Source organism: Natator depressus, chromosome 1, assembly GCF_965152275.1.
Source record: "Natator depressus isolate rNatDep1 chromosome 1, rNatDep2.hap1, whole genome shotgun sequence".
NCBI lineage: Eukaryota > Metazoa > Chordata > Testudines > Cheloniidae > Natator > Natator depressus.
This window is the reverse complement of record NC_134234.1, coordinates 299,574,668-299,598,536: the sequence shown is the minus strand read 5'-3', so window position 1 is coordinate 299,598,536 and position 23,869 is coordinate 299,574,668. Positions and strand designations below refer to the sequence as shown.

General features: G+C 41.2%; 1 protein-coding gene across 10 annotated transcripts in view; it reads right to left on the bottom strand.

Annotated features, from left to right (window-relative positions):
• Positions 1-23,869, bottom strand: part of FOXP2 (forkhead box P2) — a 554,228-nt gene that overhangs the window by 404,344 nt on the left and 126,015 nt on the right. Inside the window, exon 3 of one of the 10 annotated variants that reach the window (XM_074942274.1) lies at positions 4,458-4,593. The exons of the other annotated variants lie outside the window; for them this stretch is intronic. The gene's annotated coding sequence lies outside the window, so the exon portion shown is untranslated. The remainder of the gene's footprint in view (positions 1-4,457; positions 4,594-23,869) is intronic. 10 annotated transcript variants of the gene reach the window in all.

Sequence of the window (23,869 nt, the reverse complement as noted above, 5' to 3'; positions counted from 1 at the left end):
CCTATGCATATAAGTCAACAGGAAAAGTGAGGTTAACTGGAGGATACGAAATCAGCATGGGAAGACATCACAAACTAAAGTCACATGTGGTTGTCTTGTCTGTGGGGTCAAAACAATGAGTTTTGGGGAAATATAACGTGAAGCAAATAGACATTTTGGTATCCATTTCACTGAGGAACATTCCTGGTGGAGAAGAATGATTCATGAAAAATCTGGATCCTGATTGAACTGAACATCCGCCAGCTCTGAAGAAAAGGACTTTGAGGGTATGAAAACTGCTTTTAGCCAAATGATTGTAGCTTGTTAAGTTTTAGTCACTAGAAAGCATTGTTATACTTTTGTTTTATTTCTAACCATTTTCTGTTTCTATTATCTTTGCTTAGTATCACTTAAAAATCTGGCCTTTAGTAATAAACATATTCTTATTTTGTTATAAATTCATCTCAGTGCTGTTATACTAGAATAAGGGGTGCATCCTCAGCTGAGCCAACAGGCCGGTGTGCACACTGTCTCTTTCAAGAGAGCTGACATGGTCATTTCTGTGAGTGCCCAGTGACAAGGGATAGATACTGCAGGGGAACACTCTTCAAGGAAGTTTGAAAAGTGAAGTGCACCTACCCAGCTTCTAAGCTGCCACTCCACATACATATAATTGTCAACACCTAAAAACTCTACACTGGGCTTTCCTCAGCAGCTCTATCATCTCACTCCCATACCTTCTGTCCTACCCACAAACTATTCAAACCAGGTCTCAACTGAGATTCCTTTGAGGATAAATTAATTCAGGGTTAAAGAGGTTAAAGCTGATGCTGAGCCCGAGGCTAGCCAGTTTACCCCACTCCTGTGTCACACCCCAGTATTACTGACAAGTTATTTTACCTTCCATATATTAAAAATTTTAACATCTTTAATTAATTCTTATACATAAATAGTTATGGTTGAATTGCAGAACCCAAATCAGATTACTCATTACTGATACATTAAGTGAAGTGGAACAGGGACCATAAGGGTGAGTGTGACACTCTCCTCAAGACACCCAGAACTGTAAGCCACTGTGTTACCTGTCTGCCTCAGCAAGGGAGAGCTTTGCTGGGGCTTAAACTGTGTCAATTCCCTGCCACAGCAGTCTGTCTGCATCACCAGCAAACTCCTCAAGCCTCAGCCAGTCTAAACCTTGCCTTGCAGGTAACATTTCGTGAACCCCAGTTCCTGGGCTCTCCAGAGATGTCTTTCTGCAGAGTTCAGTCCCTCTCACTGAACACTCAGAAATTATTACGTTCGCTGCCTCAAAGAGACAGTGCACACACCAGCCTGTTAGGTTAGCTGACAGACTTGACATTGAATTTCTTTTGTACTGATTTTGCCTGCTCATGATGACTTGAGGCTATTTGAAAATTCATGGTAGATCTAATAAGGCGATGGTCTGCCCAACAGTTCCATGCATGGCCCTCATGATGAGGACATCCTTCCAATCTAGAACTTTGACAACAACATAGTCAAGAAGTGCCAATGTCCGGAATGAAGGTGTCTCCGGGTGGCCTTACACTTCTCACTTTGTCTAAAGATGGTGTTTGTGATGACCAGGCCATGTCCTACACATTTGCCCAGGAGGAGGGTGCTGTTGGAGTTAGATACAGTGACTTGGGAGAAACTCCAAGAGAGGTTCACTGCTATGCCTACAATTGATGATAGTAATGAAAATTTCTGGAAGGGATTAAAGGCTGCCATTCTCTCAGCATGTATTAAGTCCATTGGCTATGACACCCACCATCACCAAGATTGATTTGATGAGAATGATGTTGAGATTCAGGACCTGCTCCACTGGAAAAGAAAAGGTCATTGCATATGGAAAAAACGACATGCTACACGAGCGGAAGAAAGAGTCATAAAAGCAACTCAAGACTGAAGCCAAAAGGAAAATCCGCAACACCGAAAACAAGTGGTGGTGAGAAAAGGCCAAGGAGATTGAGGTTTACACCGATAAACATGACATGAGGAGCTTTTTTCAGGCAATATGGGCCATTTACGGTCCATGCTCTGATGGTCCCATACCACTCCAAACTCAAGATGGGTCAATGTATTTTAAGGACAGCGAAGCCATCAAAGTCAGACTGAAGGAGTATTTGAGTCACTCCTGAACCGTGAGTCAGCTCCCTCTGATGCCACTATCGAATCCACTCCTGAATGACATGAAAGAGCATCTCCTGCTGAAGCCCTCCCTCCCCCTTGAAAAGGTAACACGAGCCATTATGCAAACCAAGAACAACAAGGCAGCAGGGCCAGATGGCATATCAGCTGAAGTTTAAAAGCTTGGAGGTGAAGAATGGTAAGGAAGCTCCACAAACTTTTTGTTCATATCTGGTATAATGAGAAGATTCCAGAAGACTTGAGAAATGCCAATATTGTTACAATCTTTAAGAAAGACGATAAGTTGGAGTGTGGAAATTATCGAGGCATTGCTTTGCTATCTACAGCAGGGAAAATTCTCCCCTGTATCCTCTTAAACTGATCACTCCCCCTTGCTGAGGAAATATTGCCGGAATCTCAGTGCAGCTTCAGACCATCCCATGAGATAACCAACATGATCTTCGCTGCCCGCAAAATCCAGGAAAAGTCTCAGGAGCAAAATCAGGACCTGTATATGGACGTCATCCATTTGACAAAGGCCTTCGACTGTGTCAATCATGAAGCCCTGTGGAATGTGTTGACTAGGTTTGGCTGCCCTCCAAAATGTATGAAGGTCCTAAGGCTTCTTCATGATCAGATGACTGCCACTGTTCCCTGTAATGGCCTGGAGATGGACCCTTTAGACATTAAAACTGGGATTAAGCCAGGATGCGTTATTGCCCCAACCCTGTTCTCCATCTGTTTAGCAGTCATTTTGGTCCTCATTAAAGACTGCCTGTCCAATGGAGTTGACATTCAATACAGAATGGATGGGTGGCTTTTTAATCTTTGATGTCCCCGCTCGCAGACTAAAGTCCTCAGGGCGTCCATTACGGATCTTTAGTATGCTGATGACTGTGTCATTCTTGCACACACAGAGAATGACCTTCAGTCCACACTGGATTTTTTTGCACAAGCTTACTGAAACCTAGGACTCTCACTCAAGATTGAGTAGACTAACGTGTTCCATCAGCCTGCTTCAGACCTTGCACATGACCCACCACAAATCACCACTGAGGGGCAAACTTTGGAAACAGTCAAGCACTTCTGCTACCTCGGTAGCCAACTTTCTCAAAATGCAAAAATCGACAGTGAGATCCAGCACAGGATCCAGTGTGCAAGTGCTTCCCTTGGGAAATTGCTCCGACGCATTTTCACAGACCATGATCTAAGAAAGAACACCGAGATCCAGGTCTATAAGACAATTGTTATTCCTACACTCCTTTATGGACGTGAAACCTGGGTGACCTATCGACAGCACCTCAAGAGTCTGGAGAGGTACCACCAATGATACCTCCAGAAAATCCTTCGCCTGAAGTAGGAACATCACTGCATTAACACCAGCATCCTCACTGAAGCCAATGTCACCAGCATTGAAGTAATGATCCTCTTGCACCAACTCTGCTGGGCTGGACATTGTGCGTAGATGCCAGACGTTCACCTACCAAAACAAGTCTTCTACTCTCACCTCACCCATGGCCAGAGATCCCGTGGATGTCAGAGGAAACGCTACAAAGACAACAAAGCGTATCTCAAGAAAACTGATGTTGACATCACAAGCTGGGAGGAGCAAGCCACCAACCAATCTCAGCGGCACCACATCCTCCATCAAGCACTGGCCTACTTCAAGGAGCAAGGCCTTGCCCTTGAAGCTGAAAAGAGAGAGAGAAGGAAGAAAAAAAAAGAACTTTCTCCCAGACAGCAGCTGACCTGCCAGAAAATGTCTGTACCTATTGCGGGTGAATCTGTGGTTCCAGGATTGGACTCCTGAGTCATCTCAGGACCCATATGTAAATCTGTGGTAGAGATCATCCTCGAATCTAAGGATCGTCATTGATGATGAGGTTAGCTGAGGACTCATTCTTTACTTCAATATAATGACACAGAGATGGCTTATAGTAAAACTAAGGAAAAAAAGGTTATGAATAAAGAGCAGAGATTTAAGTGATACTAAGTAAGAGGAAAAGAGGTTACAAACAAAACAAAAATAACGTGCTTTCTAGTGCCTAAAACTTAATTTGAGCAAGCAATGTCATTGCCTAAACAGAATTCTCACTTGCAGCATCTCCAGCACTTCCTGGTAGGATAATCTAACTTTTCATAGAATCAGAATGTGAGGTCCCCCTCATTCCCTAGGTGATGAATAACTCACGAGTTCTCTCCCCTTTCTTATGGTCCAGGAAACCTTAGAAAAGTATTCTTTGAAAAGTGATCCCAGACCAAAGTTCCTGTTCCGGGCTGTTCATCCTTTGGTCAATTTGCTTTTTGATTGGCTTGATCACTTTATTTACCTTAGAGGCAAATGTACTTTCAATATCCTTTGCTTGTAATTAAGCCATGCTGCTTCCTCATTTTCCTCTCAATTTGCTTTTCCTTTGCTGTTGAGTCAGTTGCAAATGCATTGTCTCTGGCCTCACCTTGCTCAATCTACATTGGAAACACAGACAAGCAGGTGAAATAGTATTGCTTTGTCTAAGACAAACTTGTTTATCAACTGCCTCCAAACAAATTTTAACAACATATTTCCAGCAGACATACATAACTCTGTATACATAACCCATACACACAGCACACAATGACATTCATGAGAGGCATTTCACCAGTTTATATAGGATACCTTAGAAGAAACTTTTTTGGATACATATTATGACAACCATGTCTTGGGGTAGTGAGTGTTTCAGGTCTGATATGAAGACCCATTTTAGTGGGTCTTCTGCCAGTGGACACTGAAGGACTTTTAGGATCACAGGGTACAGAAATGAAGAGAAAAAAAACCCAATACTGAAAGACATGAGAGAAATTGAGGAGAGACAAGCAATTTCTGTTTAATCTCAGCAAAAAGTTGGATAATACAAGTTTCTAGGGAACCAATGCAACACAGGTATTCAGGGCAAGTAGGCTTCTCACAGGCCCATTGGATGGATTGCAACTGCAAGCAATATATTTTCATAGGTGTTTATTCAAAAAAGAAAAAAGGAAAAAGGTTCAGGAAAATAAATACATTTGGGACTATGAGAGAGGCAAATCAGAATGCTGCTTAGAACCTTTGCTTCAAGTCCAAAGGAGCTTTTTATTTTCTATATGAAAGGCAAAAAAAAAAAAAAAAAAAAAGTAAATCTACTGATTTACACACACGCGCGCACCTACACACACAAATAAACAACAACAAAAACTCAGCTGGAAGGGCACTGAACCAAATTCTTGAACTGACATTCTTCCAACTTTATTGTGGGTCTGTATCACTGAAATATTAAAAAAGTGTTTAGTCAGCCCATTTAAATAACAACGTAAAATAATGGAAGTTTTCCTGATTTTTAACTAAGTTCACATATGACATACAAATTTAGTGTCCAATCTCAGAAGCACTTCATGTGTGTAACCTTCACTGAACTCAGTAAGAGATCTGGCCATGGATCCTTCACAGGATCAGGCCCATATACCTATTACTACCATAATCAACTTTCTCCCATTATAGTAAACATCCAAATAAGTCTCATTGTTTAACAGATTCCTACTTAGAAAACAAATTACTTTATTCAATAAAACTGTTGAGACAAATACTCGTAACTAGCTATTTTATTAACTCCGTGGCAGACAGTATATTTCTGGATGAAGTCAGCCTAAAATAGAATTTTAGTGATGATTGAGTTCCTGAACTTGACAGTGAATAGGTAAAGATCACTTCTGAGGTCGACTCAAGCAAAATCAATATTAGGAAGAACTAAAAGAAAATGCACAAATGATGTTTTACTGTACACAAGACTGAGAAATTTCTGAAAGTAAAGGAAATTGCTAAGATAAATAAGATGCCAAAGATAATAATGTCATTTATAGTGGCAGTTTAATGGAAATGAAAGGTAATGAAATGGCAAACTGTCAACATTTAAAAGCTGAAGTAGCTAAATAGAAGATTCTTCCAAATAAAATGTGCTAGAAGACTGAAAACCCCAGTTTTCTGAACTACTAAATCAAGAATTCCTCAGAGCAATTTGCTCGCATTGAAGAATGTAGCGGGATCGACTCAGTAAACAATTAAGGAAAGAAAAAAAGTACTGCCAATAAAGACATTAAAAGTGTCCATTGTTAGCAGAATTTAAGCTACATAGGTCAATAAGAGTGGTGACATTGCTTTAAATCTTGTCTGCTCCAGAAACAAGAATTGGCAAGAGTCAGGGGGTTTAATTGTAAAAAAAATATGTTGCTCCCCCTCCATAAGCGAGTTCAGAATAAAGGTAGTGTTTCATGTGAGCGAAGTGTGCTTTCAGGCTAGACATATGTGGTAACTTGTTGGGTACAGCCTTTCAAAACTACAATCACCTACACAAACAAAAATGACGCGAGGACTGAATGGCTCAAGGGACTGGTAACAAGATACAGCACCTTTCACCTCTGGTTTGCTAGGTCAAATGCAGAAAATGTCAAGATGGCCGAAAGTTGTTCCATCTGGCAGCTACATGACAACGATAGATAGATTATTACTTAAAAAGAATGTCAACACAATCAACACCAAAAGTAACACTCTTGTGGGCAGCCTCAGCAAAGATTTTAATGGATAAATGGACATGAAGGCAACTTCTCCCACTCCTCTAGAGTTGGGCCCTCAGAAATAAGGTTGAAGCACAATGGCTTGGTAAGCTGAGGAAATGCACCATGAGCTCTACCCCTTCTGTGAACTGAAGACCTAGGTCTCTAAAATAAATAAAATCCCACTGATAAAGTGTGCTATTACTACTGTAAAAAGCATACAAATAATGATTACTATCTGATTTATACCATTGATTAGAAGGTCGACATTAAAATTAGTCTGTAATAGCAAAACAAGAGGTGGCATAATATGAGAGAGGCAGTGGTTACGCACAGGACTGGCCCGGAGGAGACGTTCACCCCAATCCCAATCCTGACACTGACTTATTGAGTGACCTTCCGCATGTTACTTAAAAATGTGTCTCTCAGCTTCCCCATCAATAAAATATGAGTAATAATATTTACCATACACCTCAAGTAGGTATTATGAGGCTTACACCATTAAGGTTTGTTTTCTCATTTAAGATCCTTATACTTACATCATTTTTCCTCATACTTTCAGTGAAGAAAATAATATAAAATTCACCACAACACCAACAACTGTCCCTCAGACAGAACCTAGTAACCTCTATAGCCTCCACTTTTTAGAAGAATGCTCCAGACAACATGTGGGAAAATACTGTCCCCCTATGCTGCACTGGGGGACAGAACAGGTAGAGCAAAATCAAGGGAGGAGGGGGTTGAATGTACTGTAAAGAGCTTTTCCAATCTAAGCAGCTTTTCCAATCTAAGATTCCTAAATGGCTCAAAAATTTTGTATAATGAGATCTGCATTACATGACCAAGGGAGAAGCAGGGTCCCAAGAGTGGGCAGCCACTTGGAGAAGAGGTACTTTTCTCTGAATACACTTTTTGCAATTCATCCATTGTGGACTTCATTCCTCTGGAATGCAGCAGCTCAGTACACTGCAAGATCAACTTTACAACTGGTTAAAAAATACTGATATCATACCAAGTAGCAATATATTTCAGGAAAATATGCTAACAGCTGAACAACACTTGAGAAAGTGAGTCTAACCTACTTTGGAAAAATTCCAAGCAACAGTGACAATGAAAGAAAGTCCTTTCAGTATCAGATATTTGCACCCCGAGAGACAGACAAGAGGAATTGTTTAAGACACTGATAAGCATCCAGGTATACACTGTACTTAGACAAAAATAAAGTATAGGAACATCCAGCACTATATTCTGTCTCTGATAGTGGCATCTGGCTGATGCTTCAGAAGAAGGTAAAGTAAGCCCATAACGGAGAATTATGGAATTACTTGCACATAGAAGTTTCTTTGTAACCCTAAATGCCTCAATCAATTTCCTTGCCTGTCTGTGGTCCCCTTCAAAGCATGCAACTCATTATTTCATTTCTAATGAAAAACTACTGGCTAGAGCATTTAGAACAACTAGAAAAGCCTACAGTAAGCAGCGGAAGCATTTGAAAACACATATGATAAGAATACATTAAGTAGCAGCCTGTAGTGTGGCAAGCAATGAAACCTCTAATGTGCAAATAGTGTAATGTGTCTGTACAGCATATGGTACACATTTTATCATTTATTACGTAGCATATGCTACAAATTTTTTATCATTCATATTATAATACACACACGCATATATATATATATATATATATATATATATAAATATGACATATATATATGACAAGCATTACTGACACTGTAAACATTTATGTTGTTGAAACTGTTCATAACTGGAAGCATAATGTAGGTCTGGAAAACCAGCAGTAAGAGTTGCTCTTTCACTGTTGAAAGATTCATTCCTTGACATCTTCAAGCTATAGCTATAATTTTATATTTCTACATTGTATGTTATTTTACTGACCAGATAAATAAACTTCACTGCTTCTTACTGAGGGGAGCATAGAATCTGGCCTTCCTCATGAGTTTCCTATCTTTGAATGCCACAGCTCTGTAGTTTCACTCCTACTGTGCTAGAAATTATTTTCAGATGGCCCAGAGGCATTGTAGCACACTCTGTGCTGCCATGAGCAAGACCAATATTTGAGAGCTAACTTAAGACTCCTGCTGCCTCAGCTGGTAGAGAACAAGCATGTGGTAGAAGTGATGAGCTTGTTCTCCTGGGGGCTGGGTGCCAGCTGCTCTACTTTAAGAGATAGAGAGTGTGGAATTAATAGTGTCCTCACAGAGAGGCTGTACATTTTTGCCTTTCAGTGTGAAGAGCCATGCCTTAATGGAAGCTAGTACAGAGGAATGAGGCTTCAGAATACAGAAGTGGTGAACACTATCAAGAAAATATGTGTTTTCCTCTGTAAAACTTTCATTTAAACCTGAATATATTAAAAAGATGTTAAAGATTGTTTATTATTTATTTACTGTAGTGCCTTAAATGCTTTCCAAATGCTTTAAAAAGACCATCCTATCCTCAGGAGCTGATATTGAAGGACAGAGAAGTAAACAGATATTAGGGAAAGAGAACACGAACAACAGGCAGAAATGTATCTTTGAGAAGGCCTTACATGCAAGTAGGGCAGGTAGTTGAGCTAACAGAAGTCCTACCATACATAGAGAGCTGTGCAGAAGAAAGCAGAGGTGACTGCATGAAAAGCTGACAAACAGGTGAACAAGTCTGGGAGCACTGACAACAGTAGACCAAATTGGGGTGGGGGAGGCAACAACACAACATTTGACAAGGGAGAATAAATACAGAAAGGAAGAGTTATGTAGAGCTTTGAAGGTGTTGAGAAGAAAATTAAATTTGATGGGATAGATTCAAAGAGGGACATGACCTGATCAAATTAATGGGCAAGGGGGGGGGGGGTGAGTCTAGTATCTTCATTTTGTATTGACTGCAATGGAACAATGCATGCATTTGAGAAGACAGAGAGGGGAAAATTGAAGTAGTAAAGGAGAAATATCACGAAGGCCTGAACAAGAGATTTAGCTGTGGTGATGGAAAGAAAAAGGGGGAACTTGGAAAAGTTAAAAAGGAAGAATCAGCAATATATGACCTAGGTGTATATAGTTAGGGAAGGGAAAGGAAGCAGTCAAAAACAGTAACAAAATTGTGGGCTTGAGTGACATGCGTGATGCTGGTCTTATCTTCAGTGACAAAAAATGAGGCAAGTGGAGTAGGTTGAGAAGGAAGATACGGTTCTATTCTGGCCATCTTAAGTTAAGGTGATGACAGCACATTAGGAGATGTCAAAGAGCCAAGCAGAGATGCAGATTTTGATGGAAGGAATCAGGTTGGTTAAGATTTGTGACACTTGCATAGAGATGACAGCTGAAGGCATGTGAGCTGATGAGCTCACCGAGAAACAGAGGGGAAGAACTGAGACCCATCGACATAGTTCTGGGGAACCCCAAAAGAGAGTGGGATAGGAGGATGCAGGGGACCCACTGACAGAGAAACTGAAGGAAGAGACAGTACCTCAAAAGTTCAGTGAGGATAAGATGACAAGAAGGAGAAGAAAATGTAACAGTATCAAAAGCACATGACAAATCAAGAAGGAAAAAAATGGAGCAGAGGCCCTGAGATCTGGTAAGGAAAAGGTCCTTAAAGACCCTATTGGGAGGAATTTTGGAAAAGTGGAAAAGTCAGAAGTCAGATTGGAAGCGATCCAAGACAGAGGGGAAGAGAGGAAATGAGTGTAATGGTTACAGACTGTACTTTCAATGAGTTTAGAGATAAAGGAGAGGAGAGAGATAGGGCAGTACTTGTAGAGGAAGGAGGGCTAAAAAAGTGTATTTATTATTATTATTTATTAGTTGAGCAAGGACCAAGGCATGTTTTTATCATGAGGAGAAGGAGCCAGAGAATAATGAGATTGAAGGAATGGAAAGGGATGGGATGGGCTGTCCAGGCAGCTGGAAGAGTCAGAGGTGGAGAGAAGGTAGAATACCTCAAGGTCACATGAGTTCTAAGTTTGACACTGTGGCCAAAAGAGCATAAACAGGGGAATCTCAAATAGGAATACAGAGGTTCTTTTACCATTGTATTTGGCACCGGGGTGACCCCAGCTGGAATACAGTCTCCAGTTCTCCCCACTATTCAAGATAAATTGGTGAGGGTTCAGAGAAGAGCCACAAGAATAATTCAAGGATTAGAAAACATGCCATAGAGTGATGGACTGAAGGAGCTCAATATATTTAGCTTAACAAAGAGAAGATTAAGGGGTGACTTGATTACAGTCCATAAATATCTACATGAGGAACAAATATTTAGTAATGAGCTCTTCATTCTGGTAGAGAAAGGTATAACACCAGACAATGGCTTAGGGTTGAAGCTAGACAAATTCACAATGGAAATAAATTGTAATTTTTTTTCATGGTGAGAGTAATTAATCTTTGGAACAATTTATCAAGGTTCATGGTGGATTCTCCATCACTGACAATATTTAAATCAAGATTTTTTTTCCTTAAAAGATATGCTCTAGTAATTATTTTGGGGAAGTTCTATGGAGGTCAGACTAGATGATCACAATGGTCCCTTCTGGCTTCGGAATCTATGAATTTCCCTAAACTCTGATGGATCCTCCTCTCTGGCTCCTAGACAAAGCAATCAGGCCTCTTCTGATTGTAACAAGTTCTCATGAGAAGAGTTCCTGGAGAATGATAGGGAAGGGATGTCAGTAGGGGGTAAAGAGTAGAATTTGGGTGGCCATGGGGGATGTTTTCTAACAACCATCTGTTTAAAGTCATGGCAGGTATGCCGGGGTGAGGTGGCTTCCAAAAGTCATGCTCTCTAGACTGGGTTTGAAATGGCTCCCAACAAATTCGCTGATGTGTTGTGGCAATGGGGCACATTATCAAGGCCTGCAGAACAGAAGATGGGGTATAACTCCCCACAGAGTAGATAGTGGCCTGAGTCCTTCAGTGAGTGCAGAGCCCTGTCCACCCTCTCATTGAGCAGCTTTCGCTCACAGCCTGCACCTCCTAGGGATGCCAGTTCTCTGAAGCCACAATGCATAATGCGTTTTCATCACTGTGGTCATAGATCTAGCTGCAGTGTCAGAGGCATCCATTGCCACCTATCGGGCCATCCTGGCCAATAATTAGCCTTCCTTGATTATGTCTTTAAGCAATTCTCTGCTCTCATGCCGGAGCTTCAAGATTCCTTGTTCCATGTTAGACAGTCATACTTGGCCAGTAATGCCTGACAGTTAGGGAAAATTTTCTCACAAAAGGTCAAGCCTTTTGAAGTCCTTGGCCTCGGGGTACTCTTTTTCAATTTTGACATCTCTTGTATGGCTGACATGCCTGGGGAGCCCAGACTGTGCTGAGTGTAGAAGTTCCCAGGCCCCATGGAAACCTGGTACTTCTTCTCAACTCATTTTGCAGTAGGCATTCTCATTGCTCGTCTCTGCCACACAGAGCCTTAGCAGGTCGTGTAGTCTCTCATTTATGGGAGTGACAATCTTGGCTGGACCAGAAGCTGATAAGCTATCTAACAGCCTGTGGGATTTCTCCAATATGACCCATGTCTTGATCTCCAGACTCTTCACAATCCTCACCAGGAGCTCCTGTAATGTTTTAAAATCTGATGTCTATACCGGTGTCAAGGATATCACTTCATCATGAGACAAACATGAAAGCTGCTTGGCGGTGATACAGATGCTACTCTGTACCTGGCTTTGGCTCTTCCTGATACTCTGGCTCAGGTGGTCTGGCCTGGATGCTGATGGGGAGAATGAGCTCTTATTTTTTCTCAAGTGCAGTGGGAGAGACCTGTTTCTCAGAGCCTGAGATGGTGGGCCCCAGCATTGACAATAGGGCCACAGTCACATGCCAAAGAAATATTGCTAGTTTGTTGGATGCTGGCTGTCCAGTGTCATTCCTGAAATGCCAGTGGTGGTTGAGTCCTGTAGAATAAGGTGGCAGGTCTGTCTGTTGTGTTGACCACTGACCTCAAAGAATAGGGGCTCTCTACTGGAGGATGGGGAGAATGTATGCCCCACTGAGGGTGAGGAGGAATAGACCTCCTCCAGTGGCAGCACTGAAACATATTGCATGCTTAGTACTAGAGTCTGATGCTGATGTGTCTTGGTACCAACAACCATCTTGGTTCTTCTCTCGGTTTATCCTCTGTTGTAGGCAGCAGCGCCAATGGATGCTTCATTAGACCTGAAATCAGTGCCAGAGGAGTCTTCTGCATCATAAGCTGCTCCCTCTGCCCAGCCCTCTGTGCAGGGCTTGGCGGATTTACCTCTGGAAGCTTTATGGTGTCTGTCCTTTTGGGAGTACACTGAGCCTGTCTGGAGTCTCTAACTACGTTCAGAGCAATGCCTTTCAGTGCCAGACAAACTCCAGTGTTGATGCCAGCTTTGATTCTAATGGCTTTCAGGATGGCTTCTGTGCCAATGGCAGCAGTGCCAGTGCTGGGTGTTTCCTCAGCACCATCTTCTTCATGCTGGCCTTGGTGTCACGTAACAGCTAGGTGTGGCATTGAATGAAGATGGCTTGTCTGTCAGCAACAATCTGGGGCTTGTGTTCTCTGGGTCTGATGAGACCTTCGTGGATTGGCTCAGAAAGCTTTAGCCTTGTGTCTCACAGCTTACATGTTCCTGTGGGGAATGATAGACCAAAATTCTGCTCGGTATATAAGATTTTCCCAAACAGAAGAGACACCTGCTGTGGCCATTTTTCAGGGGGATTAGTACATTGCAGAATGGACAGCTCTTAAAGCCCACAGGTTTCAAGTCTGTAATGTTAAGAAGCCCGAACAGAGGAGTATGTACAACGGAGTGTGTACAGGGGGTTCTGACTATCCATCAGCTCAGATGGATGGAAACAGTTAATGGTAGACAATACAGAAGATCAGAAAGTAGTTCAGAAGATTTTCTCAAGACTTGTAGATATTTAGTCTGAGCTAAGAACCAGAGAGTCAGATGCTCACCAGGATCTATTTCACTGCCACTCGTAGTAAGAGGGAACTGAGGGAGAGTCACAACTACCCCATCCTTTATGCCTCCTTGTGGGGTTAGGATGTGCACAGAGTGCATGAGGAAGCACAGCTCCAAAGGACATTGCTATTAAAAAAAAAAACCTCCAGATTTGCACGCATGAGGCACATGTGCACCTACGCTGGGATGCACACTGACACATACTTGAAGAACTCAACTTTCAATATTTGTAGTAATACAGCATATCAGAAAGCGCTAGTTGTATAAACCAGAAAAAGGTGTGTCCATTATCTCTTGCAACTGTACTTATTTAGCTAAATAAGAAAACAGTGAGGCTAACTAATTTTAAATAAGATAGTGTAATCATCCTTAAATTAATCCCATCAAATGGGGTCCACTCTACGCGTCTTCTCCCTCCAAAGTGCTCTGTTCATTGCCATATCCTCTATCATAGCGGTTCTCAAACTTTAGCAACCCAAGGACCCCCATTTTGATTTAAAAATTTTTGCAGATCCCCAAGCTCCCCGCTCAGTCCCAGGCCCTGCCCCCACTCCGGCCCTTCCCCCAAGGCCCCACCCCTGCCCCACCTCTTCCCATCGAAGCTCCATCCCTGCCCCTCCTCTTCTCCACCTCTTTCCGCCCCCTTCCTCGAGTGCACCCTGTCACCGCTCCTCCCCAGCCAACGTGACGTGCAGCAGGGCCAGTGACCCTGGACACGATTCCGCCCCCTCCCCCTCCCCCGAGTGCGCCCTATCCCCACTATTTTCCCCTGCGTGCAGGAGGCGCTAGGAGGGAGGGGGATGAGTTGAGGGAGGAAGGGGGAGGAGTTGATCAGTGGGACCTGCAGACGCCCTGGAGTACCCTTTTGAGAAATGCAGCTCTATCACACCACATGCTAACATGTCTTTCTTTAAGACATTCTACCACTTGTTCCTTCAGTCTTGATCTGTTTGACTCTTTCGCCCACACAGTTTTCAGGACTGCCCTTTACATGATCAAACCACCTGAGACTGCACTCCCTGTTTTTTTATTTGTGGGTGTTAGTTTCCACATGTATATAACATACACATTTCTCTGAGTAGTCTTTCTTGCTTACTCCATCTCAATATTTGCATTTCTTTGGACATTTGCTAATGTTTCTTCTTTGTCGCTCAACACTCAGAACCATAGACTTTCCCTTTTAATCTTACTGATATCTTTCTGTCAGAGACTACACCACTTGTCTCTCTCAATTTGAGCCAGGCATTTATTATCCTCGCTCTAATTTTGTCCTCCATTTCCCTATTTTTCTGTATTCTAGAACCCAGATACTAAAAACTTTATGTTTCCAGTATTTTCTGGTGTGACGCTCTGTGCCTTGGGGGAGCACCTACACCCCCATGTTCATCTTTATAAAATGATTGTGTGGTATCCAATGCAAAGTTTGTCATGTTGGGTGTCTTCAGAAGGCTCATGATGTACTGAGCATGGTTGTTATAGTGATGTTATAGTAATTGTTACAGTAATTTTATAGTGAGGTTATAGGTTATAATTTCATGTATACAGTTATGAGGCTGAAAATGTATCCTTGTGGCTTAAAGCAAGCCCATGCAAAAACTCTCCAAGAACAGAGAGGCAGTTCACACCTCATCAGGGCATGGATGGGACAAACCCAGCCCAGCCTCACAGGAACAATGGACACTGGCTTATGCAGCAACAAAAGAATCCGTTAGACCCTCAAGGGAGTCACCCCCTTCCTTTGGGCAATTTGGGACTGTGATGAGGTAATGCTCACCTGACTCTGAAGGGGGGGGGGGGCACAAAGCCAAGAGGAAAGAAAGAACATGATAAAAGGGAGAGACATTTTGCCATGCTCTCTCTCTTCCACCCACAACTACAGACACCACCACCACCAAGCGATTGAAACACTGATCAAAGGGGAGAGCCTGGCTGAAGGGCAACCAGCCAGTCTGTGGTGAGAAGCATCTATGTTTTTAAGGACATTGAAAGTGTTAAGATCAGCTTAGAATGAGTTTTGCTTTTCTTTCATCTGACTTGTTATGCTTTGACTTATAATCACTTAAAATCTACATTTATAGTTAAAAAATCTGTTTGTTTATTCTACCTGAAGCAGTGCATTTGGTTTGCAGTGTGTCAGAGACTCCCCTTGGGAGAACAAGCCTGGTACATATCAATTTCTTTGTTAAACTGATGAACTTATATAAGCTTGCAGTGTCCAGCGGGCGTAACTGGACACTGCAAGACAGAGGTTCCCAGGGTTGTGTCTGGGACCAGAGATATTGGCTAGTGTCATTCGCTTGCAAGTAGCTAGGAGCAGCTTACTTGCCAGAGGTTGTGCGTGAACAGCCCAGGAGGGGGGTTCTCACAGCACAGCAGTGTAAGGCTGGCTCTCAGAGTCAAGGATTGGAGAGGCCTACCAGACCACCAGTCCAGATAACACCAGAGGGGAACGTCACATCTGCCTATCTAGTTTCAAAGATAATTTTCAGTGTTCACATTATTGAAATTGCATGTCATATACTCTGTTTTTCCTCTGCTTATTTGGAGCCCATATCTTTCCAACACACCTCTGTATTTATCAGGTCCTGTCTTTCTTCTCACTGCATATAATGATATCACCTGCAAACACCAAGATGCCTTCATCTGTATGTTCCTTGTGAGGATATACAGGATGAGGATAAACAAAAAAGGGTTCAGTGCTGATCCCTGATGCCCTCTCACCTTTACTGATAGTTTGTCTGTTTCACCATTAAAAGTTTTGACTATTGACATTGCATCTACATACATAGCATGAACAAGCCACACAAATTTGCAATATCTTACACAAACCTACAAACTTGCATATCAGTTACTTTAATGTATTTTACTCTAAAAACAGTATTACATTTTCTAAACTTGAAAAGATTCATTCTTTCCCCTTTTTATGCACGTAACTCACACACGGAGACACAACTTCCAGAAGCCAGATGCACTGTTGTTCTTGTAATATTGACATTCGCACCATCTCCGTGTCAGCATGTACAACTGCTTGACTTTATAAAAAACAGATATTCTTTGAGGTTCCAGAACCAGAGTTGGTAAGTAGGCCTCTTTGAACGCTACCAATGCAAGACAGTACTTGTTAGAAATACTTTATTTTGGAGGCTACTATTACCCTGGAATACATTGTGCACCTATTGAACAGTTTTAGATGGATAGCAGGTCTTATCTTACCCCAGCTGAACAAATTATTATTAAAAAGCGGGCACGGTAATCTCTGACCCTCCATTTGGAACTAATTAAATTGCACCAATAAACAGAAGTTGACTGACTACATTTTTTTTAATTACTAGATTTTAAGGACTTCCTGAGGTTTAAGATTGATCAAAATTATTATATGGCATAGTCATTAACATGAATGGATATCCATGCTTAATTCCTTCTAATACTCATCTGTTTGTGATGATGCTTTGCCACTCTTCAGGTAACAGGTTAGTGAACCACCAAACCATATGAGAACCCGAGGGAGGTGAATGGGAACAATGGAAGGAGTCGTACCTTGGAGGGCAGGTTTCCAACTTGTGTACCTCTTCCTCTTTAGTAGTGTTTTCTTTGAATCTTCACCTGTTGACGGGGTGCTGGAACAATTTTTATAGTGGGGTACTGTGAGCCATTGAACCGCATTTTAAATCCTGTATATAATGGAAACCACTTCAAGTCAATGGGTTCTGCAGCAACCCCCAAACTCCTAGTTCCAGCACCTATTCCTGTTGAAGTATCTATGTAATATCTAGTATCTTGCATCATAAGATCTAAAAGGACCTTCTGCTCCTTTGTGCAAATCAATATAGATTCTTGGCTTCTTTCTGAGAAAAAAGAAAATTATTTTCCTTTTGGAAATTACTAGCCATTATTTATTTAGGGCATCTCTGAAAAGCTGGTCGTCCTGAAAATGCCCAGTTGTCGCCAGTTTCTTTGTTTGGGTGTCTGCTTGCAAGTAGCCATGGCACTGAACACCTCAGACCTTTCAGAAGAGGGTATGTGTCCATGGAAGCATATGAGACAAAGATCAAAGCAATTAATGTTTTTATTCAGTATAAATACCACTTGTTTGTTCATCGAGGCAGGACAGCATCAATATTTGAAAACTGGATCAGCTTTGTCTTGTTATTCTGATATTCACATAAGTTCAGTCCCCTCCTCAAAAGAGCTTATAAACTAAGAGACAAGTAAGAGAGGATGGGGTGGAGGACAGAGATAAATCATACTATCTATCCATCCATCTATTGAGAACATTACAAATACCTCCAGATACCCATCTACTGGCTACATTCGTGTGGAAATCAATGCAGAAGAGGCCATGAAGAAGGATTTGAAGGTTAATGGGATAGTAAGTCCTTAGTATGGAACACTTACAGTGTTTGGCAACTGTATACTTCTGTTTAACATATGATATTCTTTTCATTTTAAAAACTGTAATATCACAGGATCGCTGATATATATTTTTCTCAATCTTATTTGACTGAAAACTATTTAAAAATTTTTGAAATATCGTTTTATTTAGATTAGATGATGCAGTTAAAAAATACATGTCAATGCCAAAATTCACAATATATTATGCACTTTGGGTTCTTGGATCTCAGTGCTTGAGACTGGTTATATTTATGGTTAGCATTTTATTAATCTTTTTTAAAAGAGACACCCAAAATTTACAATCATATAATGTGTCAAGAAAAAGAGAAGAAAAAAACCTCCATATATCAGAATATTTAGAAAAACAAGACAAAAAGCATAGATACAATAGAAAACATCCACACATAAAAAGGAATCCCTTAGGTTAACAAAACATCCAAAGGCACAAACTTTGCAATTTGACATACAAAGGAAAGAGCTCAACAGGAATCAATTTGCCACCTAAATATGTCTCAAAATGGAATGGCTACTTTTGATTTATTTTAGAAGATAAAACTGTAAGTCAGTAGAAACTGCACTGAAAATTAGATTCTATTAAGGTTTTTATTGGCCACCTGCAGCTTTCTGAATGGTGGATAATATAAATCTTACTAGAGACTTAAAATAACAGACCAAACGGAATGGTCTGTTACTGGGCACACCAGGAATGAATTTGGCCTATTATGTTTAAAATCCTGAAATACTGGAGGATGGATAAATATGATAAACTCCCTTATACTTATGCAGTCTCATTTCCAACATTTAGCATCAAAATTTGGAGGCCTCAGATAGAAGCAGGCAATTTACTGAATTTATTTCATTAATAAAATTTAAAAACAAAAATATCAAGCTAATTAGACTCCATGCTTTAGAATCTCTCTTCATTCTCTGCATAATCCTTACCATTTCTAGCAAAAACTTGAGACAATATATGAGCCTTACACTGCATTCTGACAGTCAACACGTTGATGGAACAGTGAGGAAAATGAGTCAGTGAAGGTTGCTGGCATGCAGTTTTTTTCCAGAATTGGGCCCAGATTTCTTCTTCCACATATGTCTTTCTATTTTGGATTATTTTTCCCAACATGTATTAGCTTGTATTTTTCCAAGACAAACGTCATTTTGTTTGCAATGTTGTTGTCACCATGTTGGTCCCAAGATACAAAAAAGGCAAGGTGGTTGAGGTAGTATTTGTTATTGGACGAACTTCTGTTGGTGGAAGAGACAAGCTTTTGAGCTTCACAGAGTTCTTCTTTAGGTCTGGAAAAGGTAACCAGGGATTTAATGTAGTTTAACTAATGTGCTTCAAATTGACACCTTTAGTTAATTCGGATTAACTTTCCTGGAAGTCCCCACATAGACAAACCCTACATCCCTTTATATAACTAATCTGTCCCAAGAAGTATTTGCAGTTCCTCCCAATTTAGTATCCTAAGTGTATGTCTACAATTAAACCACTGCAGCTGCACCACTGTAGTGCTTCAGTATAGACACTTGCTACAGTGATGGGAGGGGTTCTCTCATTGAGGAATTCTTTCGTTGACTTCGCACTGTCCACACCATTTTTCATACTCCTGAGAGACACAGTTATGCCAATGTAAGTTCCCAGAGCTGACCTGCCCTAAGATACTATTTACTCCCTCTTCTAGTTCATAAAAAGTTAAATAAAGACCAGAACTAAAACCAGTCCCAGCAAAATCTTTAACTGATCTGTACTATTTCAGCTCACAATTGATTTTAATACTACAGTTGAAGGAGCTATACAGTTTTGCTGTGTGGCACTGTTTATGAAATGTGACTTAGCAACCCAAGCCAAATTTAGAAGCATCCTTCTTAACAAAAGATAAGAATTTGAAATTGTAAATAATAAGAAAAAAGCTACAAATGTAGAACTCTGCACTGCACTGCAGTAACCGACTTCAGGTGCAGTTTATTTCCCAGTTACCTGGCTAATGAAGAGTAAACCATTTGTACAGGCAATGGAGGTAATGGGCAGCATTCTTTTATTATTAAAAGGAATATGGTGCTTGTGAAAGTTGTCACACTGACAAAACTAGAAAGTGATATCCACTATTTATCCACAGAGCAGGTGTAGCAGGACAGAGGCAATAGACGTCTCCCTAAACTATACTGCCAATTTGTCTCATTTATGGATGGAAGCAGCCACCCTCCAAGCCCATTCGTATATTGGCTTCTCAGCTAACACAGGTAACAAGCGTGCCAATTAGGGATGGAGTTTACTGTGATGTGGATATAGTGATGAAACTTTAAAAGTCTGACAGTTCCTGTTATGAGGTTTCCTTCAAGAATGTGGAATAGAGTGCAGGCAAGCTACCAAATCATTTCTATCCATGATCCCAAGATTGGAGAAATTTGGAAATACAAATTGTATGCTTTCTTATGTGGTTGGTTTGTCTATTACTTTAAACTAAAACATTCAGTGAAGGCTTTAAGAAACAGTGTTACTGGAGGGTAACTAATGTAACACCTATGTTTAAAAAAAGGCTCAAGGTGCAATCCTAGCAATTAGGGGACTGATAAACCTAACTTCAGTACTCATGAAACTACAGTAAAGAGTAGAATTATCACACATAAATAAACATGATATGTTGTGGAAGACTCAATACAGCTTTTGTAAAGGGAACTCATGCCTCATCAATCTATTAGAATTCCTTGAGGTTGTCAATAAGCATGTGGACAAGGGTGATCCAGTGGATGAAATGCATTTGGACTTTCAAAAAAGCTTTTGACAAGGTCCCACACCAAAGGCTCTTAAGCAAAGTAAGCAGTCGTGGGATCAGAGGAAAAGGGTAGGAATACATGGTCAGTTTTCACAGTGGAGAGAGGTAAATAGTTGCCAAGGATCTGTACTGGGAACAGTGCTGTTAAACATATTCATCAATAATCTGGAAAGAGGGGTGAACAGTGAGGGGAGTGAACATTTGCAGACAATATAAAATAGCTCAAGATAATAAGTCCAAAGCTTACCATGAAGAGTTACAAACAATCTCACTAAACTGGGTGACTGGACAAACAAAATGGCACATCAAATTCAGTGTTGATAAGTGCCAAGTAATGCACATTGGAAAACATAATCCCAACTATACATACAAAATGATGGGATCTAAATTTACTGTTATCACTCAAGAAAAATAATCTTGGAGTTATTGTGGATAGTTCTCTGAAAACTTCCACTCAGGGTATAGACTGAGGTACACCTATTGTTTACCTGTAAAGTAAAGTAAGGGCTGGCATAGCCTTGAGGAGATTATTTGTGTGTCTAATAGCCAGAGGTGTCAGGGAACTAACACGCAGTTAAGCACAAACAAGTCTTCCTTCCTTGAAAGCAGTGGGGTAACAAGCTGATTGTCAGTCCTGGGCACCTTGAGAACCATGACAGGCTTCTTAATGGAGGGTTTCAAATGCAATAAATGCTGTATAAATTGACAACCAAAAAATGCATGAAGACTGTTCTTCTGATTTCAAAAGCTGAAATAAGAAAAGGAGTACTTGTGGCACCTTAGAGACTAACCAATTTATTTGAGCATAAGCTTTCGTGAGCTACAGCTCACTTCATCGGATGCAATTCATCGGAGCTGTAGCTCACGAAAGCTTATGCTCAAATAAATTGGTTAGTCTCTAAGGTGCCACAAGTACTCCTTTTCTTTTTGCGAATACAGACTAACACGGCTGTTACTCTAAAAGCTGAAATAGCTGCCAAGGGAACATGTCTTTAAGTCACGCTCAGACAAATGAAGAAGACAGTCAACAGGTTTTACACAGTGCATTTTAAAAGGATTCATATGGACCTGTTTGAACAACACAACTCTTTCCCACTTGAAGTTTCAAGTCCTTCTGGCAGACATTTTCCATAAAGGCAATGCCTGAGACAATGCCTCAGAAACACTATCCTGACTATGATAGAGTCAGCTCTATCAGAAAGAAGCCTTCTTTCCCAGGGGAAGGAGAAGGCATCTCTGGCAAAAATAGTCTTTCCTTTATGTCAGGAATGGATGAGCAATTGTTTCTTGTTCAGAGAAATGGAGAAAAGAAACCAACACTAGAGTAAGGTCTATGAACTTATTCTCCTTCATGTTAAATATGTTGCAGCCAAAAATGTCTGATGAGACACTAGTAACTCCCATACATAGTGTTTCTTCAACAAAGAATTGAAAACTAGTGCCCCACTGAAAAATCATACAAAACATGGCTGCCTGATGGCCCTTTTGAAACTGAAACACTGTTTTGGGATAACATTCTGAAGGTCCTTATAATGTGCAGAACTGCCATCACCTATACAATGTTTCTATATAGTTAATGTCCTGAGTCATGGGCTCCTCATTCACTTATGTAGTACTAATGTACTTATGTAGCCCTCTGTGGAGAAAGAAGTGGTTCGGGACTATTTAGAAAAGCTGGATGAGCACAAGTCCATGGGGCCGGATGCGCTGCATCCGAGAGTGCTAAAGGAGTTGGCGGATGTGATTGCACCATTATCTTTGAAAACTCATGGCAATCGGGGGCAGTCCCAGACGACTGGAAAAAGGCTAATGTAGTGCCCGTCTTTAAAAAAGGGAAGGAGGAGGATCCGAGGAACTACAGGCCAGTCAGCCTCACCTCAGTCCCTGGAAAAATCATGGAGCAGGTCCTCAAGGAATCAATTCTGAAGCACTTAGAGGAAAGTGATCAGGAACAGTCAGCATGGATTCACCAAGGGCAAGTCATGCCTGACTAATCTACTGGAATGCGTTACCTAGGGAGGTGGTGGAATCTCCTTCCTTAGAAGTTTTTAAGGTCAGGCTTGACAAAGCCCTGGCTGGGATGATTTAGTTGGGGATTGGTCCTGCTTTGAGCAGGGGGTTGGACTAGATCACCTCCTGAGGTCCCTTCCAACCCTGATATTCTATGATTCTATACTACAGTTTATGCTGATGAAACTCGTAAGATTATCCCAGCTGCCACTAAACCAGGGATACTCTGTTTCCCATCTTGATGCAAGAGTCTCTGTGCTACTCACTCTACTGAAAGCACATGGGAACTATGAGAACTAGAAATTCTTTAATTATATTTATTTTGTTGCTGCCCTCAAACTCAACTTTCCTAGGATAGAATCATAGAAATTTAGTGCTGGAAGGGACCTCAGAAGGTCATCAGGTCCATCCCCCCTGCTCTGTGGCAGGGCCAAGTAAACCTAGACCATCCCTGACAGGTGTTTATCCAACCTGTTTTCAAAAACTTCCAGTGATGGGAATTCCACAACCTCTCTTGGAAGCCTATTACAGTGCTTAGCTACCCTTGCAATTTGCAAGTTTTTCCTAACCTCTAACCTCAATCTCCCTTGCTGCAAATTAAGCCCATTACTTCTTGTTCTACCTTCAGTGGACATGAAGAACAATTGATCATAGTCCTTTTTATAACAGCTTTTAACATATTTGAAGACTGTTATCAGGTCCTCCCTCAGTCTTCTTTTCTCAAGATTGAACATGTCCAGCTTTTTTTCTTTTTAAACTTTCTTCATAGGCCAGGTTTTCTAAACCTTTTACCATTTTGATTGCTTTCCTCTGGATCCTCCGGAATTTATCCAGGTCCTTCCTAATGCATGGCCCAAGCTTCTATCGGCTAACTATTGGTTCTAACAAGTCGTTTCCATCAGACATACAACATCCTAGATCCTGTCCTGAGATAGCAAGACGTTTCTCAGTTGAGCTGTGTCTGGCATGAAGCTATGTGCAACAGGCAGAACAATTATCCAGTGAGCTGTTGGGAGACACAAACTCAGTCTCTAGCTGAATTGAAGTCTGATGCAGCTTC